This window comes from Chanodichthys erythropterus, chromosome 3 (assembly GCF_024489055.1).
Source record: "Chanodichthys erythropterus isolate Z2021 chromosome 3, ASM2448905v1, whole genome shotgun sequence".
Lineage (NCBI taxonomy): Eukaryota > Metazoa > Chordata > Actinopteri > Cypriniformes > Xenocyprididae > Chanodichthys > Chanodichthys erythropterus.
The window spans coordinates 13,986,893-14,004,385 of NC_090223.1; the positions used below are offsets into that span (position 1 = coordinate 13,986,893).

The 17,493-nt window shown below is 39.2% G+C and overlaps 1 pseudogene; it reads right to left on the reverse strand.

The window, feature by feature from the left end:
- Nucleotides 1-5,171: 5,171 nt before the first annotated feature.
- LOC137003527 (alpha-2-macroglobulin-like) lies at nucleotides 5,172-14,000 on the reverse strand (annotated as a pseudogene).
- Between the last annotated feature and the right edge of the window lie 3,493 nt (nucleotides 14,001-17,493).

Genomic DNA, 17,493 nt, shown 5'->3' on the forward strand with positions numbered 1-17,493 from the left:
CACCGGATAGTTTTACAAACTTTCATCAGACAGTTGTGATTCACAAATAATCCAGTTTTTGGTGAATGTGACTGAACAGACCTCGGCCCCCCTCCCGCCTCGGCCTTCTTACCGTCCCACCAATAACCAATGACATATGGAGCCGGACAGAGTCTCTCCCGTCCCGGCCTTCATCCTCCGGTCTCGCGGCACCGTCATTTGTCAACTCGACAACAGTCGGCAGTATGTGCCCAATGAGTGTAAGTTGTCGTGTGTGCTTATGTTATAATTAGTAGGCAGTCCACAGTAACTCTACTAAAATTTGCAACCCTCTAAATGATTCTTTTTATATGCATCAGTATGTTTGACTCATTAGACTCAAGTCAGCTGAGGCTGCAGCTCTCGTGAGTGGGCGTGGTTTCAGCGCCAACAGCGGACACGCCCCCAGCGTTTGAGAGCAGAGAGCGCTGCCTATTTTTTTTTTAGATTTTGATAACTTATTTAATTTACTTGCAGATTTTTATAATAATTCAAATTTGGCTGGGTGGTTAATAATAAATTTTTCTGCGATTTGACAAACTCAGAACACAATGACTTTACAGGGACTTTAAAGATTACTGCGACAAACATATTTTTTCTGTGTTTAAACTTGCATGGATTAATTGTTCACCACAAGACTAGTAATATGCACTAACAAAGTAAATAGGGTCGATTTTGATTTCATCTGTACTTTAACCCCTTAACTGTCACCCCCACTTTTTTTTTTAGACAAGAAAATGCACTATCCAAACTTAAATGGTTGTAATTCAAGAATACTTTGGAGTATAGACAAAAGGCTGGTCTTGTTTTAAAGATGAAATTTGGCAGATTATTGTAGATGTGAAAAAACTTATGTAAGTGAAACAGAAAAAAAGTTATAGAAGTTTATGTTTATGAAAATGTAAAATGTAAAAATATAATATTTTATATTTTACATAAAATATATATTTTACAAAACAAGTTTTACTCTAAAGCTGCAAGGAAATCAAAGCCAAAAATCTGAACAAGTTGTGTTCCAAATTTCAGGTTGATATCTCAAAAAATGAGCTTTCAGTAAGATTTTGTTTGGGCGCAGTACCACACTTTTTCACTAGATGACAACCAAGCTCCATTACTGACCATATAAAGGCGCCTCCATTTCCATATGTGGTTTGAGTGATCTGAACCATATATTTCCATTATTTTCATACAATTTATGAAGTAGATATCCTATATAGAAGTAGTATGGGAATTTTGGCAGAATTTGATATGAATTCAGCCTCTAATAAACATAAAAATAACATGTATGTAGGCCTAGGTTATAGATCGGCGCCACAATCATAAATGTATTTTTTTTCCTATTAAAAACATTTTCAGACCTTTTTTTCTCAAAAAATTGAATGGATTTTATCTTTTGAACTCTTGGCATGAAAACAAACATGTTTCAACCAATCTTTAATGATTTTTCATGTTCATTGCAATTTCAAAATAAAGGTCTGAACATGCCTTATGAGTATGAAAATATGCTTGTTGCAAATTGATAAATTACTGCTCCTATGTAATTTATTTTGGAAATCAGTCACCAAATATGTAAACAAGAGATTCTAAGCTTTCAAATGATATATAGTTTGTCAAGATTCGTTTAGGTTTAGTATAGAATATTACTGTTTTAAATATGTAATGGCAAACGTCCCACCTGTGGGACGGTGACAGTTAAGGGGTTAAAAATAAATAAATAAATCATATAAGTTTTAACAATAAATGCTCATCTTGGACTTTCTCTCTTCTTCTTCTCCTCTATTAGATTTCCGGCAGTCTAGACACTGCTAAGTGTTTTACTGCCCTCCACAGGTCAAAGTTTTAACTAATTGTTATATACTTGCACTTGAATATTGTATATGACAATTTAGTTCAATCTTTGGCCTGTGGAGGGCAGTAATACACTTAGCAGTGTCTAGACTGCCGGAATTCAAATAGAGAAGAAGAAGAGAGCTAGTTCAAGATGAGCATTTATGGTTAAAACTTATAAAATTTTATTTTATTTTATTTTTTTTTAATATGAGCAATTGTTTCTCTAGATAAGACTCTTATTTCGCATCTGGGATCACTGTAAACTGTAATTTTGACCTTCAACCACTTGGGCTCCATTGAAGTCCACTATATGGAGAAATCCTGGAATGTTTTCATCAGAAACCTTAATTTCTTTTCGACTGAAGAAAGAAAGACAAAAAAAATCTTCGATTACATGGGGCTGAGTAAATCATCAGGAAAATTTAATTAGAAAGTGAACTAATCCTTTAATTCTGTGAAGCTGTTTTGACAATTTCTAGTGTGTAAAGTGCTATAGAAATAAATTTGACTGTCTGACATCAGAATATAGGGTAAATTAAGTTTTTGAATATCTGCCTTGTGCAAGGTTTCTTGTCATAAATGAAAAACATCAGCTCAACACATGTTAGTGTATACTTTGATATAATTTTATATGCAACATTTCCTTTTCTGTTCATCATAATTAAGAGTCCATGTTTATGTTTGTTCAATTCTATTTCTCAGTTTATAAATCCATCCACAAAAGAAGGCTTGAAGTCCAAAATTTCAGGAGAAATTTATCTTAGGCAATCAATCAAGAGAGCAGATCAAAGATACAACAATCAACTATCAAAAAAAAAAAAAAAAAAATCCACAACACCACACAACAATAAATATTACATTGCCCATCACCTTACCCTCGCCCACATTCAATTCATCACTTATTGTTCAATAAATTACTTGATAATAAAATCAGAGAAAATGTGTACCTATTTAACTTACAGGTTGGTACCCTTTATCTCCTGCCCGAGTGCATCAACTCACACTCCTTGTGGAGAATATGGCTTGGGTCACCAATAACTTTAAGACTTCTTTACAGACCTCTCAAAAATCTCCTAAAGAGAAGATGGGAGAATCAAAGTAGATGCCTAAATACTTATGTTGTTGTTCAACTTCTTCCTCATAAACTGAAATTTTTAATTGTTAAATTGTGCACATTTTCAGTGGTCATAAACCAAATGTTGTTGACTTCACATACAGCTGATACTTATTGTACTGACAGAGGAATGTGACATCAGAAGCCATGACCATGCACAATATGTCACCTTGTGACTCCCCATCCCTATTCCACCCCGAAAACCCAATTTGTTTTATGTAGTTTTTTTTGTGTGTGTGTGGGTTTCATTGCAGTCTGTCATTATAAGAGAAATATAAAAAGTAAATTAAAAAGAATTAGGTGTGAGTTAAGTCTTCTCGAAATCACACTAATGAGAATGTGACATATTTGGACATGGGCGTGGCTTCTAACATCACCCTTGGTTGTGGGCCGAGTTGGATGTCCACCATAGTCACCATAGCTTGCCAATGTCAAAAAGATAAAAAAGGCAGACTATACTGTTTGTTGGGTATGAATTCCAGCATGACAAATTAGTTTTAACAATGAAAGATTTCTGAGGTGGTTGCTTATAACTGCATTTGTAATTAAAAAAAAAAAAAAAAGAAAAAAGAATTGGGAAAGTAAACCAAAAGAACATGAATCAAGTTCTTAATTATTCTAGTTATTAGAAATAGTTATTTCCTCAAGTTATTTTCACATAATTATGCCTGTTAAAATGTATCTTCTGTTACTATCCCAGTTCATTCTATTTCTCTAATATATTTTACTTTTCATGTAATAGCACAGTGAATATTTAGAGCTGCTGGTGCAGGGCTCAACACAGAACCTTTTTTTCTACTAGCACGATTGGGCTAGTGGTTAATTTTTTTTTTTTTTTTTTTTTTTTTTAAATCAGGGAAACACTATTTAAGTACAGAATTTGAATAAAATTTTCTCTTAGTCTTTTGTTAGATGAACAGCAGGGTTATTAAGCTGTCACTTTAGGATCTGCAAATAACAAATTCATACTTAACTATAACTTAAACTTCTGTTCCATTTCTATTCTATTCCATTCCATTTCTATTCTCATTCCTGTTCTTATTAAAGCGTTAGTTCACCCACAAATGAAAATTCTGTCATTTATTACTCACCCTCATGCCATTCCACACCCGTAAGACCTTTGTTAATCTTTGGAACACAAATTAAGATATTTTAGTTGAAATCCAATGGCTCTGTGAGCAATCCATAGGGAGCAATGACACTTCCTCTCTTAAGATCCATAAAGGTACTAAAAACATATTTAAATTGGTTCATGTGACTACAGTGGTTCAATATTAATATTATAAAGCATCGAGAATATTTTTGGTGTGTCAAAAAAAAAAAAAAAAAATAGCGACTTATTTAGTGATGGCCGACTTCAAAACACTGCTTCAGGAAGATTCGGAGCACAAATGAATCAGTGTATCGAATCATGATTCAGATCGCGTGTCAAACTGCCAACGGTTGAAATCACGTGACTTTGGCGCTCCAAACAGCAGATTCAATACACTGATTCATTTATGATCCGATGCTTCCTGAAGCAGTGTTTTAAAATCAGCCATCACTAAATAAGTGCTCCAAAAATATTCGCTTTATAATATGAATTTTGAACCACTGTACTACATGAACCGATTTAAATATGTTTTTAGTACCTTTATGGATCTTGAGAGAGGAAATGTCATTGCTCCCTATGAAGGCCTCACTGAGCCATCGGATTTCAACTAAAATATCTTAATTTGTGTTCCAAAGATTAACGAAGGTCTTACGGGTGTGGAACGGCACGAGGGTGAGTAATAAATGACAGAATTTTCATTTTTGGGTGAACTAGCCCTTTAAGCCATACACAGCTGTTAGGTCATTAAGCTCTTATGATCAGTTACTTTTATCTGTCCCTCGTTCTCGTTGCAAATCAAAAAGGTTTTTCAAAAAGTTAAAGCTCAGACCAGTTTATAACAGCCACTGCCTGAGTCAACTACATTTTATAATGACATGAAGGCACATGAGCAATAGAAACATGAACCCTACAACTTCCTGACTTAAAAAAAAGTACAAAAACAACTGTTTGTATAAGACTGATTGTATAAAATCTGTTTTATTCAAGTCATGCATCCTGTAGCCAGTACTCAAATCATGGACATGAGAATGTATGTCGTCTCAAACTAATCACCTGAAGGAGGAACAGGAAATGAGCTGGACCATGTTCAGTGAACTTAGCCAGAGCAAAACATGATTAAGATGAAAGCGTACTTGTGTGATAGTAGTCATAAACATTGATGACCGCTGGCTTGAGATTTTTCACTGCAAGAACCTGATTCAGCTTCAAAGAGTAAGTCATGGGGACACCTTTGGGGACCTGAGAGACAGAAAAGATGAACAGCAGCACATGCGCAGCACTGAAGATGGCAGCTCCTGAATACATCCAGTATACACAGTCTCACCTCTTTCAGATACACTAGGACACCATCATCTCCAGCATCAACCCCCTCCACTAACAGGGCAAATGTTTGGGGTGAAGATCCCAGCTGAGAGGAAAGACCATCATTTACATGCACAATTACAACTGAAGGAGCTTCAAGAATCTTAAGACTTTCCAAATCTTAAACATACGAACCAGTGACGTATCTTCCGTAAAGCCAGACAGAAGTTTAATGTCCACAATAACCATGTTAGTGCTTGCTTTTGCACCATTGTATCTGAATGTGATAAAAGGAATAAAGGGGTTTAGTCAACAGGATCAAGAACAGCTTCCTTTGGTAGGAGTCAAACACAAGCTTGTTTCAGGACAAAGCCAAAACTATTCTTACATCACAGTGAAGCTCAAGATGAGATTGACTCCCAGTGGTTGGCAGTCTGCCTTCACCTTTGCTTCGACACTCAGCGTCCTGGTGACTTTAACGGGTGTTGGGATTTTTGTAGAAACATGCAACCTACAGTACGAGTTCAGAGCAAACGATAATTAGGAAGTGCACAGAGACAGAAATGGAGAGGGTGAAGATACAGACCTGCACAGAAACACAGGAAGATCCTGACACTTTAACACTATATTTGCCAGGAACGTTCTTCAGCGGCATCTCCTGAAACAGCAGCCTGTTGTCCCGATTCACAGTGAAGCTATAAGACTCTCCTCCTGCCACCGAGGACTGTACAGTAACAGTGCTGGAGCCGTCCAAGCTGAACACTTTAGCAGCATACACAGACAGGGCATGAAGAGCCACCACAGTGTCCTAAAAACCAGCACCAGATTAAAAATTTGACTTGTAAGAGTGACTGAACTCCTGTTTGGTGGTCAGAGGTACCTGGGTGGAGGCCTAGGGATTCTGCTGGGTCACGAGCCAGTTGACAATGCGGTTAGCATAGCCCAGATTAGCCGCTGAGAGAGGCTGTTCAGTGAGAACCGCTAGCAGCACATAAGAGCTGATCTCTACCGCCAGAGTATCACCAGATGTCGTCTGAGACCAATGCAGCTTTGTGCCTAAAGATGAGACGGTGGGGAGAAAGTTGATGCTGTAAGATAAAAAATATCCAAAGATATATTTTAAAATGAATACTTTTGCTTTGCCGTTTCAACCCCCTTGCTCTTGCTACAAGGGCCATTTGGAAGGCACAGGAGGTGTTGATGTGATGAAGGCCTGAACAGAAAGGTTATCCACAAGGTGCTCATACAACTACTGGGAGATATTTTACCGTGATAGGGATGCCTAGTTCAAACAGTGATACAACAACATAGGCGGTCATGGTCACACTGTCCCCAACGCCACCCTAAAAACACACCAACACAATTGATTTACAGGAACTCTGCACCAAGCCTATTGGTTAGAGGGTATTTTAAGGCAAGAAATGCACCTTCATGTCATAGTGGTGCAGAGTTCCCTGCTGAATGAAACAACCATCTGAACCCTGCTTGCTGATCAACCAATCCTTTGCACTCTGCAGGACATGTGGATCTCTGAAGATAAATTGCCTGGCTAGAGCAAAAGTCCTCAGGACAAAGGCAGTCAACCTGGCCATGGAGTTGTTGACAAACTGAAACTTACACACTGCTGGTGTCATGACAGATTACACAACAGTAGAACCGTCTCAGACTCACCATGTATTTGATTCATCATAACCAAATGTGCTGAATGAACCATCTTCGTGCCTGTAGTTCAATTGTACACATGTAAATTGGTCAGGAAGGGAGCATCTGAGGCACTCCAATAGGAAGAACAGGACTAAACTCCTTGGAATTTAGTCTTCTACATATTTAACCCTCTGGGGTCTGAGGATTTTTGGGGCCCTGGAGAAGTTGACATGCCCTGACATTTGTGCTTTTTTCAGTTGTTCATAAACATATTAATGGAACAAGTGTCATTACACTGTATTCAGCACAAACTAGGCTACAATAATATGTGAGAAACATGTACATGTTTGTATTTTTGAAGGAATAACGTTTAACGTATAACGAATAACATACAGCAAACATCAACTCACTATCCGCTAGCTTCCTGTCCCCTGAACACACTGTAAAAAACATGGTCTCTGTAGTCGCCACAAGCTCCAAAAATCTTTGGTGGTATTGCCGGCGTTACCTCAGACTTCAGTGTTAAACTGGATTTGGTTATTCATACCACTCTGAAGGTAGCCTATGGCGGTCTCTTGGATGGCTGTGGTGAGTTGACCAGTGACTTCCAGGTACAGCAAGATGTAAATATTAGGAGCAAGAACAATCATATTCTGTTCTCCACAGCCATAAGGCATCTGTAATAACTTATCCTGATTCTTCAGCACACGACCCATTATGTCCCCTATAAGAGGTCAATCATAAAACCCACATCAGAAAGAGTTCCATCAAACATCACATGTCAGTTTCTTCTCAATTAAGTGTTTTACCATGGACTGAAACAGAGCATCTGGCTGATCCCTGAACCACATTTGTTGGAAATGTCAGTCACGTCTTCAGAAAGAACGTTTCCTGCAGATTGAACAGAATCAGCATTGAGCACTAGGTAGGGGTGGGAATTGGAGGGTATCCATGATACGATACGATAACGATAAATGGCTCACGTCAATATCGCGAGTCAGCGATTCTGTGATAATCGATTGCGCGCTTCTCCTCCCGCAGCGTTTGTCCTGCATTTGTTTGCATTGCTAGACAATCCTATAATGATACATCACGATATTGGTCTTAATATGAAAACAAAATGCAAGTGAAAAGGTTAAGTGCAAGTTAACGGATAAATCCGATCTTCAGCTCCTGCGATATATGTAGATTTAATAGAGTTCACCTCACCGAAAGCAAGAAATATGAGGTGCATTTTTTTGACCATCAGTTAATTTCAAAATCAAAGAACGCAATAGGAGAGAGCGGCAACCGCACTGGTAAGGTCTCATAACTTTTAATGACGATAATTGTCTGTTATGCGTCTTACTTTCACTTTCATTTGATTTTGAAATTAACGGCAGTTTGCACGTCAGCTTGCTGAAGAGATCTGCGGCGATGCGTGATGCAGTAGCGCTGTCATATCTGACTCTCACAAGTAAAATTCTCTCAGAAGTAAAATTTACATATGTAGTTTCAACAACCAGATGCATTTAGACTGATGCATAGACAATTTTGACTGGAATGCGTCTCAGACAATCCCCTGAAGTAGTTTGAGCGATCAGATTTAAATCTCAAATGTGTTTCGGAGGGCATTTAGACCTGGTCTTTTCACGATCGGATAGCTATCCGATCAGAGAAAATGCATGAAATGACCCGGTGAAAACAGACCCTTAGACGTTCTTCACAGAGCACTTACACAGATATACACAGGCGTTCGAAAGCAGGCGTCTATCAGCTGTTCCCTAATATATACTTTCAAATGCTCCCATGTAGATATCTAAGCGCTCGATGAAGAATGTCAAGGATGTCTAATTTGTCACATCAATGGAATAAAAGTGCATCAAGACTTTAACATGGTTCGGGCATCTATTTTACTCACACTGTTGTCCGCCATCCTGTTAATAACCTCTTTTTCTTAGGCTAGTTAACTTATGTTAATGTCTGGCTGTACAGGAAGAATGTTTGGGAATCATTGATTGCAAACAAACCCTTTGGACACAGTAACCAACTCTGGGCGTTTGTCCTCTCAACTCCTTCAGGCTAAAAGGCAGTAAAACACCACATCAGTTAGAGCATGAGCTCCATGATCAAACTCCAGGAGGCTGGTTAACACTCACCAGGACAAGTAGACTTCGAGTGACTACATCAACACGTCCTCTTGTTGGCACGGTCACGGCTTCAGTGCCACAGAGTCTGGGACGGTTCAGCTGAAGCATTGACAGTCACATTGACAGGTCCTGCAGTGACAGACAGGAAGTGAGCAAAACCTAACACTTCAAATTTAGGGAGACAATCCAAACCTGACCAAGAACAGAAGCTGTGGGAACCCATTTGAAGGTCTTTCTCCCATTAGCACAGAGACAGGATGAATACGGCTCATTAGATGCTCCAAGACTGAAGGCCATGGATGGAGCTGGAGTTACTTTAACCTGCCAATGAAACAGAGCAGAGACATGACCTTCTCTACAGATCCATTATATAAGTTAGGGATGCATAAAATATCGGACATTGACAGATAAATGGCCATTTAAGGTGAAATCGATCCAATATATTTCAAGGCGATAGACAGTGTATAAGGCCCATTTCCTTCAACACTATGGCGAATGGTGCACATCTGAAGTGTCTCAGCTGAATTGCTTGATGGCTAAGTGCAGCAAAAAATTGTCATATCGGCTACATGAGAACGAAAACACGACTGTAAAAGAATGTTGCGAATTTTGTCCTTCCGTTTCAGCATGCTGTTGTGGAAAGATAGTGTCCAAGGAGTTACACATGACCAACACAAGTTCGCTTGTGCATTTGCAGCTATGTGCCATTGTAAGTTGTAATAATTTATTTTGTGATTAATATTAAAATAGGAAAATAGGATTAAAATAGGAAACACTTGGTTGAGTTAGTTAATGATGCAGTAAAGCATTGTACCATGATCATCTTTAGCTTTAGCGTGTGGCGCTTAGTCCCAAGTCATTAATGTGCATTGCTGATTGTCATAACATTTAATGAGAACACTATTGTAATAAAACTGAATTCTCTGGGTTTGTGCATTTTAGCATGTTGTGGGGAGCGCATCCAGAACATGAGCAAATCCTGACCAGCACAGTCAAGTTCACTTGTGCATTCATGTCATTTTGTACAGATAATCATAAGTATATTAAGTATATTAAGTTTAAGTAATATAAATAGCAGATTAATATAATTTAGGACGCGTTTCATTGAGTTAAATAACCTGCTAGAAAAGCTCTTCAGTTTCCCGGTGCTAATTCAGCTTTAGCGCACACTCAAACAGCAATGCAAAACAAAGTTATGATTAGGACTGTTGTATACATAATTGTATACACTATAATAAAGTTATAAATTCTCTGGGTTTAGTTGCCATGCTTAAGTGACCGCTGAGATGATTAACCTACAGGTTAAGCGCTACAGGTGTTCATTCTCAGTGCGTGCAGCTCAAACCACAATGATGTTATATGAAAATATTAAAAGATGTTTAACATTACTGTAACATTACATTCTTACAATTCTCAAAAACATTGATGCGTTATTAACTAGCACATATGTTGTTCTCTATTTTTATCAACAACGTGGCGCGATTAAAATGGTATCCTAAAGGCCGATTTATACTTCTGCATCAGAACTACGTCAGAGCCTCTGTGCCGTAGGCTATGCGTGCTTGCATTTACACTTCTGCGTTGTTGTCCGCGTCGGTGCATGCAGATCGTAGCTACGGTGTACAATCGCAGAAGTATAAATCAGCCTTTGTCGAGGCCATTTCATCATCAATAGAACATATTTTGTTTCCTTATATTTAGCCGAGTAATGTTGTCCAATGACTTGTTTGCATTATTTAGGCTTTTGTTGTTGGGAAATATATTTTTGGGATCACTTTACAACAAGATCCAATTTGTTAAATGCATTAACATGAACAGCAAAAACCTTTGTGAATGTTAATAAAGAAATGTTAGTGCACAGTGCATTAACCAGTGTTAACATACAGAAGTATTGTTCATTTGTTCATGTTAACTAATGGTAACCAAATGAAACCTTATTGTAAAAGTTATTTATTTATTTATTTATTTTTTTAAAGTGGAGAAAGTTGGCCATAGGAGTGTAAAGATTAAAGTCCAAAAATAATTTAAAATTAACTGCAAATTGATACCATTTTAGGACTCAGACGTCTTCCTGGCTCCAGTATCCAGACACTCTGATCTACAGCACTGAGGCCACACAGAGATCCTGCTTGAGCAGAGACAACAAAACGTTTCTCTCAGCAGGAACAGCTGTAGCTGGACACCTGGAACAAGGACCAACACATGCTGTAGGACACGTCACCATTCCCCACTTGAAGCCAAAAGAGTGCACATCATACCTTGTTTTGGAAACACTTTTCAGTGTCAAAATATGCACTACCAACAACTACATTCTCACTGGGCAGAACGCAGTAGACCAGAATCTGCACCGCTGGAGCCATGTCAACACCAACAGACAGCTGGAACGACACTGAGCCACTCGTGACTTTGTTAGAAGCCCTTGCTGTGACTGTCTGAAATCCATGGAGGACGATCACACTTCTGGAAAGACCTGACAGAAGACAAGTCAAATGGGTGCATAAAGGTGCAAACAGACCAGCGGTTACTAAAAGTAACTACAAAAACTGATATCCACTCACCATATAGACAATGTCAGCACTGTAGTCACCAGACTCTCAAACAAAAGAATATTTCACGGTCACTGGAAAAGTAGCACCACATTTGAGTGGTTGCTCAAGTGTCACTATAGTCAGTTCACTGAGTGATGGGTTGTTGGGAGAATCAGGTTGGAGAAGCTGAACAACCCTTTTATCTGTAGTGAAGTACAGCAATTTGTAACTAAACCACCTCTGGAGTCACACTTGCCTGGGAAACAAATTAATGCAATGGGTTTCTTGCAAGAGACAGTGAGAGAAGTATCTTGTCACAAACTAAAGAGCAAATTGTACCACCAGATTCAGAGCAGCTTTAGGAAGATTAGCAGTGTTGATGGAGAATGTGGCCAGTCCGTTATGGTTTTTGTGGTCAGATTTAGCAGCGGTTTGTTGCGGTTACCATCCAGGAGATAGACAACTTTGTTCGCAACTGGAGTCCTATCGAAACGAGACACTCTTATCTGTTGGGAAAGATCACGGTTAGGGAGTCAATGAGAAGGCTTCTGAGACAAGGGATGAACTTTTACTTGCCTTTCCATTAATCGCTGATCCAGGTTCAAAATAACCCGGGAGGTCAACAAATGTGACCTTGCCGACTTCAAATGTAATGTACACGGTTGCAGATTTTGACATTACTACATCTGGGGTAAAAAAACAAATGCGCCAAAACAACTTCTTAGCCAATAGCTCACCGGTTCCCTCCTCAGTGACGTTCACAGTAACAACAAACAAATCTTGAAGACTATTCTCAAATTTGGTGTTGAAAAACACTGATGTATCGACAGTAAGGGAGGCACATCCCATGGCATTCATCTGTTAGCAGATCACAGAGAGTCACATTTAGGTCAAGCAAAAGCAGAAGGAAGTAAAAAAAAAAGTAAGCTGTAAGGCAGCAGTCACAGACCGTTGAGGTTTTATGCAGGCACTGGTGGGTCATGGTTGGTGGAAATGAATCACGGCACACTTCGACCAGTGCTTGACCAGGTACAGGTTGGCCAAGTGTATCTGGGAAACATCACAAGATCAAGAATAGACTACACAGAAGACAAGAAAATAAAAGCCTCACTCACTTGGCACAAGCCTCAACTTTCAGTCCCACATCTGCAACACTATGTCTGTGACGTGTTTACAGTAACGTCAAACTTGGGCAAAACTAAACCAGAAAGGAAATGAGTTCAACTTATATTTTGTCACCTCAAAAACATGGGAGATCTCTCGGTCATCAATAAGAGCTCTCAATGTGTACATCCCTATCTGAGCCTCTGGATTCAACTCGTGAGAGAGCTGCAATATCCACCCCGTTGAGGAAACGTTTGTCAACTGACCAATCTGGTTATTTTTATTGTCCGATTAAAACAATTAACAGCTCAGAGAAATACTGCAAACAAAAAGCAAAAGTACAAATAGCTGCTTTGGCTCTATTCAAAAGACTTGCATTAGAGCAAATTCTCATCTCCACCACCACTAGATTGTACTGCAAGACACAAAAACAGGAATTTTAGGCATATAAAAGAGCCTCGTAACTAAAAAAAAAAAAAAAAAAAAAAAAAAAATGTATTGCTGCAGACCCAACATTTCACATTTGAATTCTAAGGGTCAGTAATGAAGAAAAACAGGTTATATTTTAAACAGGGAATGGTTCAACTGTCCCAAAATTTCAGAACAAAAAAATGGATATAAAATAAATTGTATAATACGTGTTATAGTCATGACAGAACAGTGATGATGAGAATACTAGAAAAACAAAAAGGAAAGTGTTGTATAATAAAGTGCATCAAAAAATGTATCAACGAACATAGCTTACATGACAGATTATAGTGTAAACTTATTTTAAAGTTGTAACTGGCCCTTTGAAACCTTGTGCCTCAGAGAATATTAACAGGAACTTTGGAAATATGAACATGTACAACATATCTTAAAAAAAAAAAAAAAAAAAGAAAAGAAAAAGCCTACTGTGACCTCAATTATGTTGTTGAAGCTTAACCCTCCTAATAGTAAGTTACTATAAGTGTACTAGACTATATCCATTATCCTTATGTTGTTAACACTTTGTTCATTTCATGCCGAAACTATGGGTAATTATCATAACTCACAGGCAGCTCCAGGTAACAGCCACAAGTGTGTGCAATGGGTCGTCTCTGAAAGCCTTCCAACTGTGTGAAGCTAATGGTGATGTTCTGTCCCAGGAAAAAATCTGACCCGGTACAAAACCAAAGGATGAGGGACAGGTGTTGTTTATCTGCTTCTCTAAGAAACGTACTTCGATACCTGCCAGTGAGTTTTTGTTGTACATTCATCATAGCAGGGTAGGCTATTGATTTCATGACCTTTCTTGATGCCGGTTGTAGTTCATCATAGGCAGCTGCGATTCTAGGATCTGTCTGATTCTGTAACATATTTGAGAAAGCTGTCCACAAGACTTGTTGAAACACATCCATGGGCTGCCTGTTCCAGCATTACAGGTGCTATTTTTACAGGCAGGTACTGCTCTTTTTGCCAACCAAATGCAATGATTTCCCACTGTTGCGGACCAAAGTCATGTCATAGATAAGGGACCTTAAAGCTATTTCCCAAAGTACATTGCTCATAAAAGTCATTCCAAAACTCTGTAAAACATCCCTCAAAACTCCCCCTTCATCAACAGCATTTTCCAGCCATCCATCGGGAAGAATGACTTTCATAGATATGAACAAGAATTCTCTTTACCCTTTCACTCTGAACAAAGGGCTCCAGTGAGTTATCAATTGGAAAAGACACATAATATGGTTCCTCTAAAAAAAAAAAAAAAAAAAAGTCGTCATCAAGCTAGTGTCTTCCAGCTCAGATGAGTCCTGTGGAGATTGTTACAGTTCCACAATCCTCCAAATTGTCCATGGAGGAAATTCAGAACGAACAATCTGAACCAGCACCACGATCTAGGGGACAGCCTCGGAGAGCGTCAGGAGATGCTCCTAGAGGGGGTTCTGTAATGCCACACCAGCAGAGGGAGCCATCTCCTGAATACTGACTGACTGCTCCCTCTAATGCTTCTGCATTGACTTCCTGTTTGGTGACTATTTAGCCAGAGAAGCTGCATCCATGCTTTGAAATATTGCCAGTTACACAGTCTTAAGCCGAGGACACACTTAACGATTTTAAGGCTGATTATGAATGTAAATTGATACTTGTGACTGATCGCGCTCAAAAGAGTCCAGTCAGAGCTAGTCGAGTTCAGTCCGTGATTACAGTTGGTGTTCAAATCCTGTGTGCAAGTATTTAAATCCGCTTCAGTCGCAGGAAACAGTCGCTGTGTGTTGAGCACAGTCTTAGAATGATTTAGCTAGTCATTAAATGTGCCTTTATTTATTCTGGTAATGTTCATTAACATTCAGTACTACAACTTTTATGTAGACTTGATCTCAGGAAACACTATGTAGATATTGTAATCTATTATATATAATCTAGTTAATATATTGTTTAACCCACAAGTTAAACAAAAAATCCTATCAAATTACAGCACCCTGGTTAGAAAAAGTTTAAAGGAGCTCCATGTAGGAATGACACCCAAAGGGCTTTAAAACCATACCAGATGAGGAATAAGGGTCTTATCTAGAGAAACTTTTTTTAAGAAAAAAAAAAAAAAAGTATGCTTTTTAAACAAATTGCCTTGCACATGCTTCCTGTGACCGACCGTTAAACTGACCGACCGTTAAACTGACCGACCGTTTCACTAGATAAGACCCATATTCCTCATCTGGCATCGTTTAAAGCTGCACTGAAACCAATTTTGACCTTCAACCATTTGGAAGCCATTGAAGTCCACTCTAAAAGGAGAATAATCCTGGAATGTTTAAAAACCTTAATTTTCAACTGAAGACAGACATGAACATCTTGGATGATATGGGGGTGAGCAAGTTATCAGGAAAATCATTTAAGTGGACTAATCCTCTAAATGCATGGTTATTTTTTTATAAATTAAATTAGCATATTAAAACATTTGCACATTAAAGCCAATGAAAGTTGAAGGCTCCCACAATTGTCCATTAACTTTTTTCCCCCTAAAGTCAGTTGCACAGGAAATGGTAATTTAACTTAAAGTACGACTTTTTGGAAGTGTAGTTACTGATGTTGTAGGGAAAACACCCTAGGAAGTAAAATTAGCTCAAATGAAATATTTAGGGAATTATAAAGAGTTGTTTAGATTACGACCGAGCAACTGATTCGTCCAGCGTTCATTTGCTCGAGCCGTAATAAGCTCTTGTAATGGATATAAATATCCAACAATCGTGAAAACACTGATTAGAGCACGGTAACTTGATCACAGTTTAAGACATTAAATCATAAAGCAGACAGACAGACAGACAGACAGACAGACAGACAGACAGACAGACAGACAGACAGACAGACAGACAGACAGACAGACAGACAGACAGACAGACAGACAGACAGACAGACAGACAGACAGACAGACAGACAGACAGACAGACAGACAGACAGACAGACAGACAGACAGACAGACAGACAGACAGACAGACAGACAGACAGACAGACAGACAGACAGACAGACAGACAGACAGACAGACAGACAGACAGACAGACAGACAGACAGACAGACAGACAGACAGACAGACAGACAGACAGACAGACAGACAGACAGAAAGACAGACAGACAGAAAGAAAGAAAGAAAGACAGACAGACAGACAGACAGACAGACAGACAGACAGACAGACAGACAGACAGACAGACAGACAGACAGACAGACAGACAGACAGACAGACAGACAGACAGACAGACAGACAGACAGACAGACAGACAGACAGACAGACAGACAGACAGACAGACAGACAGACAGACAGACAGACAGACAGACAGACAGACAGACAGCCAGACAGACAGACAGACAGACAGACAGACAGACAGACAGACAGACAGACAGACAGACAGACAGACAGACAGACAGACAGACAGACCGACAGACAGACAGACAGACAGACAGACAGACAGACAGACAGACAGACAGACAGACAGACAGACAGACAGACAGACAGACAGACAGACAGACAGACAGACAGACAGACAGACAGACAGACAGACAGACAGACAGACAGACAGACAGACAGACAGACAGACAGACAGACAGACAGACAGACAGACAGACAGACAGACAGACAGACAGACAGACAGACAGACAGACAGACAGACAGACAGACAGACAGACAGACAGACAGACCTGATTAACCGAATTCCTATCAATGCATTTCAAGGACCAGAACGAACCATGAATCATTCATTTATGCACCAGTTCAGTTTTGGTCTGGAGGTACTTGCTTGCGTTGACTTAAAGGTGAATTTCCCTCGTCGTGCAGAGAGGGGTTTCCCAAGTCGATGATTTGTCCAGATCAGGTCCGTGTGGAACAATGAAGGAAGTCTCTTTGTCGCTGGAGTTGAAGCGGCAAAAGTCGTTGGTTGAACTTTGCGGCGAAACGTAGGACACGAGACTTTCAGCGGTAAAGGAAAATTAAGAAAAGAAAAGAAAAGTGAGTGAAGGTTGGATGGCTTGAATGGGCGGCTGGTCTGTTCTTGTTACTCCATTGTTCTTGGTACTCTGGTCATGGTTTCTCTTACCACCAACTCCAGTTCGTTTACTAACCAACTTCTCTCCATTCGCTATCTTGCAATATGATCATTTAAACTTAGTTGTTTGTCACACCTCTGAGGAGTCTTGGCCAATCAGACATTGTCCTGTTTCAAGAGGGCCTTCCTCTGCCCCCAATAAAACATAAGTGTCACATCCCGGTCTGTCTCTGCTT